This window comes from Callorhinchus milii, unplaced genomic scaffold, assembly GCF_018977255.1.
Source record: "Callorhinchus milii isolate IMCB2004 unplaced genomic scaffold, IMCB_Cmil_1.0 Scaffold912, whole genome shotgun sequence".
Lineage (NCBI taxonomy): Eukaryota > Metazoa > Chordata > Chondrichthyes > Chimaeriformes > Callorhinchidae > Callorhinchus > Callorhinchus milii.
This window is the reverse complement of record NW_024705653.1, coordinates 1-9,462: the sequence shown is the minus strand read 5'-3', so window position 1 is coordinate 9,462 and position 9,462 is coordinate 1.

Genomic DNA, 9,462 nt, shown 5'->3' with positions numbered 1-9,462 from the left:
ACCCACAGACTCACCACACAGAGACCCACAGACTCACCACACAGAGACCCACAGACTCGTCACACAGAGACCCATAGACTCATCACACAGAGAGCCACAGACTCATCACACAGAGAGCCACGGACTCACCACACAGAGACCCACAGACTCACCACACAGAGACCCATAGACTCACCACACAGAGACCCACAGACTCACCACACAGAGACCCACAGACTCACTACACCGAGAGCCACAGACTCACCACACCGAGAGCCACAGACTCACCACACCGAGAGCCACAGACTCACCACACAGAGACCCACAGACTCACCACACAGAGACCCACAGACTCACCACACAGAGACCCACAGACTCACCACACAGAGACCCACAGACTCACCACACAGAGACCCACAGACTCACCACACAGAGACCCACAGACTCATCACACAGAGACCCACAGACTCATCACACAGAGACCCACAGACTCACCACACAGAGACCCATAGACTCACCACACAGAGACCCACAGAATCACCACACAGAGACCCACAGACTCACCACACCGAGAGCCACAGACTCACCACACCGAGAGCCACAGACTCACCACACCGAGAGCCACAGACTCACCACACAGAGACCCACAGACTCACCACACAGAGACCCACAGACTCACCACACAGAGACCCACAGACTCACCACACAGAGACCCACAGACTCACCACACTGAGAGCCACAGACTCACCACACCGAGAGCCACAGACTCACCACACAGAGACCCACAGACTCACCACACAGAGACCCACAGACTCACCACACAGAGACCCACAAACTCACCACACAGAGACCCACAGACTCACCGCACAGAGACCCATAGACTCACCGCGCAGAGACCCACAGACTCACCACACAGAGACCCATAGACTCACCACACAGAGACCCACAGACTCACCACACAGAGACCCACAGACTCACCACACAGAGACCCACAGACTAACCACACCTGGCGTAGATCACTCAAAGCGCGAGTGCCGTGATGGTGACGACGTCTCCACCTCCTCCTCCTCCTCCACCACCTCCTCCACCTCCTCCTCCACCTCCTCCTCCTCCTCCTCCTCCATCTCCTCCTCCACCACCTCCTCCACTTCCTCCTCCTCTTCCACCTCCTCCTCCACCTCCTCCTCCTCCCCGCAGCGCTGCTCCGGGCGGAGACGGATTCGTTTGGTGGGAACATTCGTCTGCTCGGGGTTCGGACGCGGTACCACATCTGCATGGACAGGAATGGCAACCTGGTGGGCAAGGTGGGCGGAGACCGCACTCACTCACTCACCCACTCACTCACCCACTCAGTCATCCACTCACTCACTCAACCACTCACTCACTCACCCACCCACTCACCAAGTCACTCACTCACTCACTCAACCACTCACTCAACAACTCACTCATTCACTCAACCACTCACTCACTCAACCACTCACTCACCCACACACTCACCCACTCACTCACCCACTCACCCACTCACTCACTTGCTCACTCGCTCACTCGCTCACTCACTCAACCACTCGCCCACTCACTCAACCACCCACTCACTCACCCACTCACTCAACCACTCACTCACTCACCACCACTCACCCACTCACCCACCACCCACTCACTCACTCACTCACCCACTCCACCCACCCACTCACTCACTCACCCACCACCACTCACTCACCCACCCACTCACTCACTCACCCACTCACCCACCACCCACTCACTCACCCACTCACCCACTCACTCACCCACACACTCACTCACCCACTCACCCACCCACTCACTCAACCACTCACCCGCCCACTTACCCACTCACTCACTCAAACATTCACCCACTCACTCACCCACTCACTCAACCACTCACCCACCCACTCACTCACTCAGTCGCTCAGTCGCTCGCTCACTCACTCACCCACTCACCCACTCACTCACTCAATCACCCACCACTCACTCACCCACTCACTCACTCACCCACCCACTCACCCCTAATCCCCCCCACTCACCCCGCTCAGCTGGACGGCCGTGACGAGGTTGTGTCTTCACCGAGCTCTACCTGGAGAACCACTACACGGCGCTGCGGAGTGCGGAGCACCCCCAGCGCTTTGCGGCCTTCGACCGGCGTGGACGCGCCACGAGGGCCGCCAGCGCCATCACCAGCGCCATGGGCACCACCAACGCCACCACCAGCGCCACCACCACCAGAACCACCACCACCAGAACCACCACCACCAGAACCACCAGCACCACCACCACCACCACCGCCAGCACCACCACCAGCACCACCACCACCACCACACCCACCACCACCACCACCAGCGCCACCACCAGCACCACCAGCATCACCACCACCAGCGCCACCACCAGCACCACCAGCACCACCACAACACCAGCGCCACACCAGCACCACCAGCGCCACCAGGCGGGCGAAGAGCCGCCGGCCTCCTGGTGCGTCGCACTTCCTCAAGCGGCCGCCGTGGGGCCATTCGTGGATGCCGCCCTCAGCCACCTTCCACGTGATGCAGCCGTGACCGCCATGAGACTGTGGCTCTCTGTGGTGAGTCTGTGGGTCTCTGTGTGGTGAGTCTGTGGGTCTCTGTGTGGTGAGTCTGTGGGTCTCTGTGTGGTGAGTCTGTGGGTCTCTGTGTGGTGAGTCTGTGGGTCTCTGTGTGGTGAGTCTGTGGTCTCTGTGTGTGAGTCTGTGGATCTCTGTGTGGTGAGTCTATGGGTCTCTGTGTGATGAGTCTATGGGTCTCTGTGTGGTGAGTATATGGGTCTCTGTGTGGTGAGTCTATAGGTCTCTGTGTGGTGATTCTATGGGTCTCTGTGTGGTGAGTATATGGGTCTCTGTGTGATGAGTCTGTGGGTCTCTGTGTGGTGGGTCTGTGGGGTCTCTGTGTGTGAGTCTGTGGGTCTCTGTGTGTGAGTCTATGGGTCTCTGTGTGATGAGTCTGTGGGTCTCTGTGTGGTGAGTCTGTGTGGTGAGTCTGTGGGTCTCTGTGTGGTGAGTCTGTGGGTTCTGTGTGGTGGGTGAGTCTGTGGGTCTCTGTGTGGTGAGTCTGTGTGGTGAGTCTGTGGGTCTCTGTGTGGTGAGTCTGTGGGTCTCTGTGTGGTGAGTCTGTGTGGGAGTCTGTGGTGTGGTGAGTCTGTGGGTCTGTGTGGTGAGTCTGTGGGTCCTGTGTGGTGAGTCTGTGGGTCTCTGTGTGGTGAGTCTGTGTGGTGAGTCTGTGGGTCTCTGTGTGGTGAGTCTGTGGGTCTCTGTGTGGTGAGTCTGTGGGTCTCTGTGTGGTGAGTCTGTGGGTCTCTGTGTGTGAGTCTGTGGGTCTCTGTGTGGTGAGTCTATGGGTCTCTGTGTGGTGAGTCTGTGGGTCTCTGTGTGGTGAGTCTTGGGTCTCTGTGTGTGAGTCTATGGGTCTCTGTGTGGTGAGTCTGTGGGTCTCTGTGTGAGTCTATGGTCTCTGTGTGGTCTTGGTCTGTGTGTGAGTCTGTGGTCTCTGTGTGGTGAGTCTATGGGTCTCTGTGTGGTGAGTCTGTGGGTCTCTGTGTGGTGAGTCTGTGGGTCTCTGTGGTGAGTCTGTGGGTCTCTGTGTGGTGAGTCTGTGGGTCTCTGTGTGGTGAGTCTGTGGGTCTCTGTGTGGTGAGTCTGTGGGTCTCTGTGTGGTGAGTCTGTGGGTCTCTGTGTGGTGAGTCTGTGGGTCTCTGTGTGGTGAGTCTGTGGGTCTCTGTGTGGTGAGTCTGTGGGTCTCTGTGTGGTGAGTCTGTGGGTCTCTGTGTGTGAGTCTGTGGGTCTCTGTGTGATGAGTCTGTGGGTCTCTGTGTGTGAGTTGTGGGTCTCTGTGGTGAGTCTGTGTGGTGAGTCTGTGGGTTCTGTGTGTGAGTCTGTGGGTCTCTGTGGTGAGTCTGTGGGTCTCTGTGTGGTGAGTCTGTGGGTCTCTGTGTGGTGAGTCTGTGGGTCTCTGTGTGGTGAGTCTGTGGGTCTCTGTGTGGTGAGTCTGTGGGTCTCTGTGTGGTGAGTCTGTGGGTCTCTGTGTGGTGAGTCTGTGGGTCTCTGTGTGGTGAGTCTGTGGGTCTCTGTGTGGTGAGTCTGTGGGTCTCTGTGTGGTGAGTCTGTGGGTCTCTGTGTGGTGAGTCTGTGGGTCTTGTGTGGTGAGTCTGTGGGTCTCTGGTGGTGAGTCTGTGGGCTCTGTGTGATGAGTGTTGGTCTCTTGTTGAGTCTGTGGGTCTCTGTGGGATGAGTCTGTGGGTCTCTGTGTGTGAGTTGTGGGTCTCTGTGGTTAGTCTGTGGGTCTCTGTGTGGTGAGTCTATGGGTCTCTGTGGGTGATCTGTGTGGTGAGTCTGTGGGTTCTGTGTGGTGAGTCTATGGGTCTCTGTGTGGTGAGTCTGTGGGTCTCTGTGTGGTGAGTCTGTGGGTCTCTTGTGGTGAGTCTGTGGGTCTCTGTGTGGTGAGTCTGTGTGGTGAGTCTGTGGGTCTCTGTGTGGTGAGTCTATGGGTCTCTGTGGGTGAGTCTGTGTGGTGAGTCTGTGGATCTCTGTGTGGTGAGTCTATGGGTCTCTGTGTGGTGAGTCTGTGGGTCTCTGTGTGGTGAGTCTGTGGGTCTCTTGTGGTGAGTCTGTGGGTCTCTGTGTGGTGAGTCTGTGGTGAGTCTGTGGGTCTCTGTGTGGTGAGTCTGTCGGTCTCTGTGGTGAGTCTGTGGTCTCTGTGTGTGAGTCTGTGGGTCTCTGGTGGTGAGTCTGTGGGTCTCTGTGTGGTGAGTCTGTGGGTCTCTGTGTGGTGAGTCTATGGGTCTCTGTGTGTGAGTCTATGGGTCTTGTGTGTGAGTCTGTGGTCTCTGTGTGGTGAGTCTATGGGTCTCTGGTGGTGAGTCTGTGGGTCTCTGGTGGTGAGTCTATGGGTCTCTGTGTGATGAGTCTGTGGGTCTCTGTGTGGTGGGTCTATGGGTCTCTGTGTGATGAGTCTGTGGGTCTCTGTGTGGTGAGTCTGTGGGTCTCTGTGTGGTGAGTCTGTGGTCTCTGTGTGGTGAGTCTGTGGGTCTCTGTGTGGTGAGTCTGTGGGTCTCTGTGTGGTGAGTCTGTGGGTCTCTGTGTGATGAGTCTGTGGGTCTCTGTGTGTGAGTCTGTGGGTTCTGTGTGGTGAGTCTGTGGGTCTCTGTGTGGTGAGTCTGTGGGTCTCTGTGTGGTGAGTCTGTGGGTCTCTGTGTGGTGTGGTCTCTGTGGGTCTCTGTGTGGTGAGTCTGTGGGTCTCTGTGTGGTGAGTCTGTGGGTCTCTGTGTGGTGAGTCTATGGGTCTCTGGTGTTGAGTCTGTGGGTCTCTGTGTGGTGAGTCTGTGGGTCTCTGTGTGGTGAGTCTGTGGGTCTCTGTGTGAGTGAGTCTGTGGGTCTCTGTGTGAGTCTGTGGGTCTCTGTGTGGTGAGTCTGTGGGTCTCTGTTGTGAGTCTGTGGGTTCTCTGTGTGTGAGTCTGTGGGTCTCTGTGTGGTGAGTCTGTGGGTCTCTGTGTGGTGAGTCTGTGGTCTCTGTGTGGTGATCTATGGGTCTCTGTGTGTGAGTCTGTGGGCCTCTGTGTGATGAGTGTTTGGGTCTCTTTGTTATGAGTCTGTGGGTCTCTGTGGGATGATCTGTGGGTCTCTGTGTGGTGAGTATGTGGGTCTCTGTGCGTAGTCTGTGGGTCTCTGTGTGGTGAGTCTATGGGTCTCTGTGCGGTGTTCTGTGTGGTGAGTCTGTGGGTTTCTGTGTGGTGAGTCTGGGTCTCTGTGTGGTGAGTCTGTGGGTCTCTGTTGGTGAGTCTGTGGTCTCTTTGTGGTGAGTCTGTGGGTCTCTGTGTGGTCTGTGTGAGTCTGTGGGTCTCTGTGTGGTGAGTCTATGGGTCTCTGTGGGTGGTCTGTGTGGTGAGTCTGTGGGTCTCTGTGTGGTGAGTCTGTGGGTCTCTGTGTGAGTCTGTGGGTCTCTGTGTGATGAGTCTGTGGGTCTCTGGGTGGTGAGTCTGTGGGTCTCTGGTGGTGAGTCTGTGGGTCTCTGTGTGTGAGTCTATGGGTCTCTGTGGTGAGTCTATGGGTCTGTGTGTTGAGTCTGTGGGTCTCTGTGTGGTGAGTCTATGGGTCTCTGGGTGGTGAGTCTGTGGGTCTCTGGTGGTGAGTCTATGGGTCTCTGTGTGTGAGTCTGTGGGTCTCTGTGTGGTGGTCTATGGGTCTCTGTGTGTGAGTCTGTGGGTCTCTGTGTGGTGAGTCTGTGGGTCTCTGTGTGGTGAGTCTGTGGGTCTCTGTGTGTGAGTCTGTGGGTCTCTGTGTGGTGATCTGTGGGTCTCTGTGTGGTGAGTCTGTGGGTCTCTGTGGTGAGTCTGTGGGTCTCTGTGTGGTGAGTCTGTGGGTCTCTGTGTGGTGAGTCTGTGGGTCTCTGTGTGTGAGTCTGTGGGTCTCTGTGTTGAGTCTTGGTCTCTGTGTGTTGAGTCTGTGGGTCTCTGTGTGGTGAGTCTGTGGGTCTCTGTGGTGAGTCTGTGGTCTCTGTGTGGAGTCTGTGGGTCTCTATGTGATGAGTCTGTGGTCTCTGTGTGGTGAGTCTGTGGGTCTCTGTGTGGTGAGTCTGTGGGTCTCTGTGGGGTGAAGCCATGAGTCTTTCTGGAACAAGAGTCTTGAGACCTGAATAAAATGCATCTTATATATAAAAGTCTCCGTGCGCTCGCGCTTGCGGGGGATTTGGCTCTCGGACGATGGTATTTAACACTGAAATAATTTGCCAGGCGGCACGCCCTAAGCCCGTGGTGGGTATAGGCTATTCCGTTTTCCCGTCCGTAAACTATAAAGTAGTTTAATTAACACATTTGTGCCGTTTCTATTATTCATTATTTACTTACTGCACGACATCGACTGTACCAAGTGACGCCAATTGCATGGGGGGGGCGGACCCTGCCAAGTGATGCGCGTTCGCTCGAGCTCACGGGAGACATTTTCTTTCACGCGTTTTACAGACAACACGTACACACATCACGCTGCGGATATTTCTTCACAGTGTCATGTCCTCTTCGCCCCCCCCCCCCCCAAAACGATGCGTTCAGTTTATACCACAGACTCCGTAGATAATAATATTTTACTGCTTACATAGCATTATTCTTGCACGGGCAGGGGATGCTGGGGGGTCGGGTAGCGGCCCAGCCGCTAGCCTGGCAACGTGCCAACTCCGCGCCTCGCCAATGTAGGCCAGGACGGGGGCTAAGCATGGCACAAGGCCTCAACACGCCTATGGTAAGTACAAAGTTCCTTGCTTCTTACGCTAACAACTCAAGTCCATTGTTTACTATTGTTAAACACATTAGTTTACAAACATTACAATAATAATGTTTGTGTGCAGATAAAAACTCAGCTTCATTGTTTACCAATATGAAACAAGTTCACAGATGTTACAATAATAATGTTTGTGTGCAGATAAAAACTCAGCTTCATTGTTTACCATTATGAAACAAGTTCACAGATGTTACAATAATTATGTTTGCGTGAAGATAACAACTCGGGTTTATTGTTTACCATTATGAAACGAGTTGATATGTTACAATAATTATGTTTGTGTGCACAAAACTCTTTTTGGATTTTTGGGTTGCTCAATTTCCCCTTTTTTGCTGTGCTTTTGCTGTGTGTGCGAGTACATATGTGTGTGTTTACGTCAATGTGTATTTTAGTCCACGTATCGATGTGTGCGAGTCGGTGTGTGTGTGTGTGAGTCGCTGTATGTGTGTGTGAGTCGCTGTGGTGTGTACGTCCATATATGTGTGTGTAACTCCATGTGTGTATATCTCAAGTGGATGTCTGTGTGACAGTCGACATGTGTATGTGTGTGTACGGCAATGTGTGTGTCACTCTATGTGTGTGTGTGTCGCTGTGTGTGTGTACGTCCATATATGTGTGTGTAACTCCATGTGTGTGTATCTCAAGTGGATGTCTGTGTGACAGTCGACATGTGTATGTGTGTGTACGGCAATGTGTGTGTCACTCTATGTATGTGTGTGTGTCTCAGTCCATGTGTGTGTGTGTTAGTCGCTGTGTGTGCATGCCTCCATGTTAGTCAGTGTAACTCCATTTCTTTGCGTGTCTGTAGGTCCATGTGTGCATCTTAGTCCATGCGTGTGCTTTATTGACCTGCTCAAGGCCTATGATACCATCAGTAGGCCTGGACTCTGGGTTGCTCTTCGTGCTTTCCGAGTCCCGAACCCACTCATCACCATCCTTAAGGACCTTCATGATGGTGAGCGGCCTCGCGTCAGAGCCATTCCCTTTACACCTTGGGGTGCAACAGGGATGTCCTCTGGCTCCCACATTGAATGTAGTTCGTCGAGCCTTCAATGCCTGTACCGAAAGAATTCCCATCTGCTACAGATACAATGGGAGGCTGATCGATGCCCGGGTGCGGTCAAGGGATGGCTCCTTATTGCTCAACCACGTTATGTATGCCGATGATCTGCTAATGGCTGCTCACTCGGAGGAGGATTCGAGGTGCTGCTGCTGAACCTGGAGCTTGCCACAACAGGTGGGGCCTTACCATCAGCCCAACCAAAGCTAAGCACCTGCCTGGCTATTTTGTACCATCCGACACTCCACCCCCACAACTCCCAATTGGTGATGGGCCAGTTGTGGAGACAGTGGAGAGTTTCCCTGGGCAGTGTGCTAATGACCGGCTCCGGTTTAACAGCAGAGGTCTCACTCCGAATCAGTCAAGCTGCAGTATCTTTTAATTGGCTGCGTAACGCTGTGTGGAAGCTACCTGGTCTATCACTCCATACGAAGCTTCAGGTCTTCTCGGCCACGGTCATTCCCTCCCTTCTCTACGCTTGCGAAACTGGACCCCCTAATGGAACATCTTCGCCGGTTAGAAACATTTAGGCTGGCCTGCCTACGATCCATCCTGGGTTTAACCAGGCTGCATTGTGTGAGGAGCTCACAAATCCTTGAAAGATGTGGACAAAGTCTCATCGGTGACCTCTGGCAGGCAAGGCTGCGTTGCCTGAGTCATGTAGCCCGCAGCTTTTGTTCCGCCGGATCGAGGGGCTAAACAGGCGCGGCACAGGCTGGAGAAGACATGGAGTGATGTGCTACAGGAGGACTTGGAGCTGAGTCCACTTGCGGATGACTGGTACCAGCCGTGTCAAGATCGGCCACTGTGGAGGAGGCTCCTGAAGGACGCTACTGGACAGTTGGAAGCAGTCACCCTCCAACAACAACGGAGGGCGGAGGAGCGACGCTCACAACAAAGAGTGGAGTGCCGGGTGGCTAAAGCACAGAAAGTTGCCACAGTAGGGCCACAGGTGGTGCATCAGCCAGTCGTCTCAGTCAGTTGACCTGTACATCTGGGTTCGCCCCGTGACCTCCTGCCAGCGGGCGTTCGACACTTCCCGTGGCCTCAAGGTGCACATAGCCTGGCACAAGCATTGTTGTGACGTCACCGCCACTTAGTGGCGAATGGCGGTTGT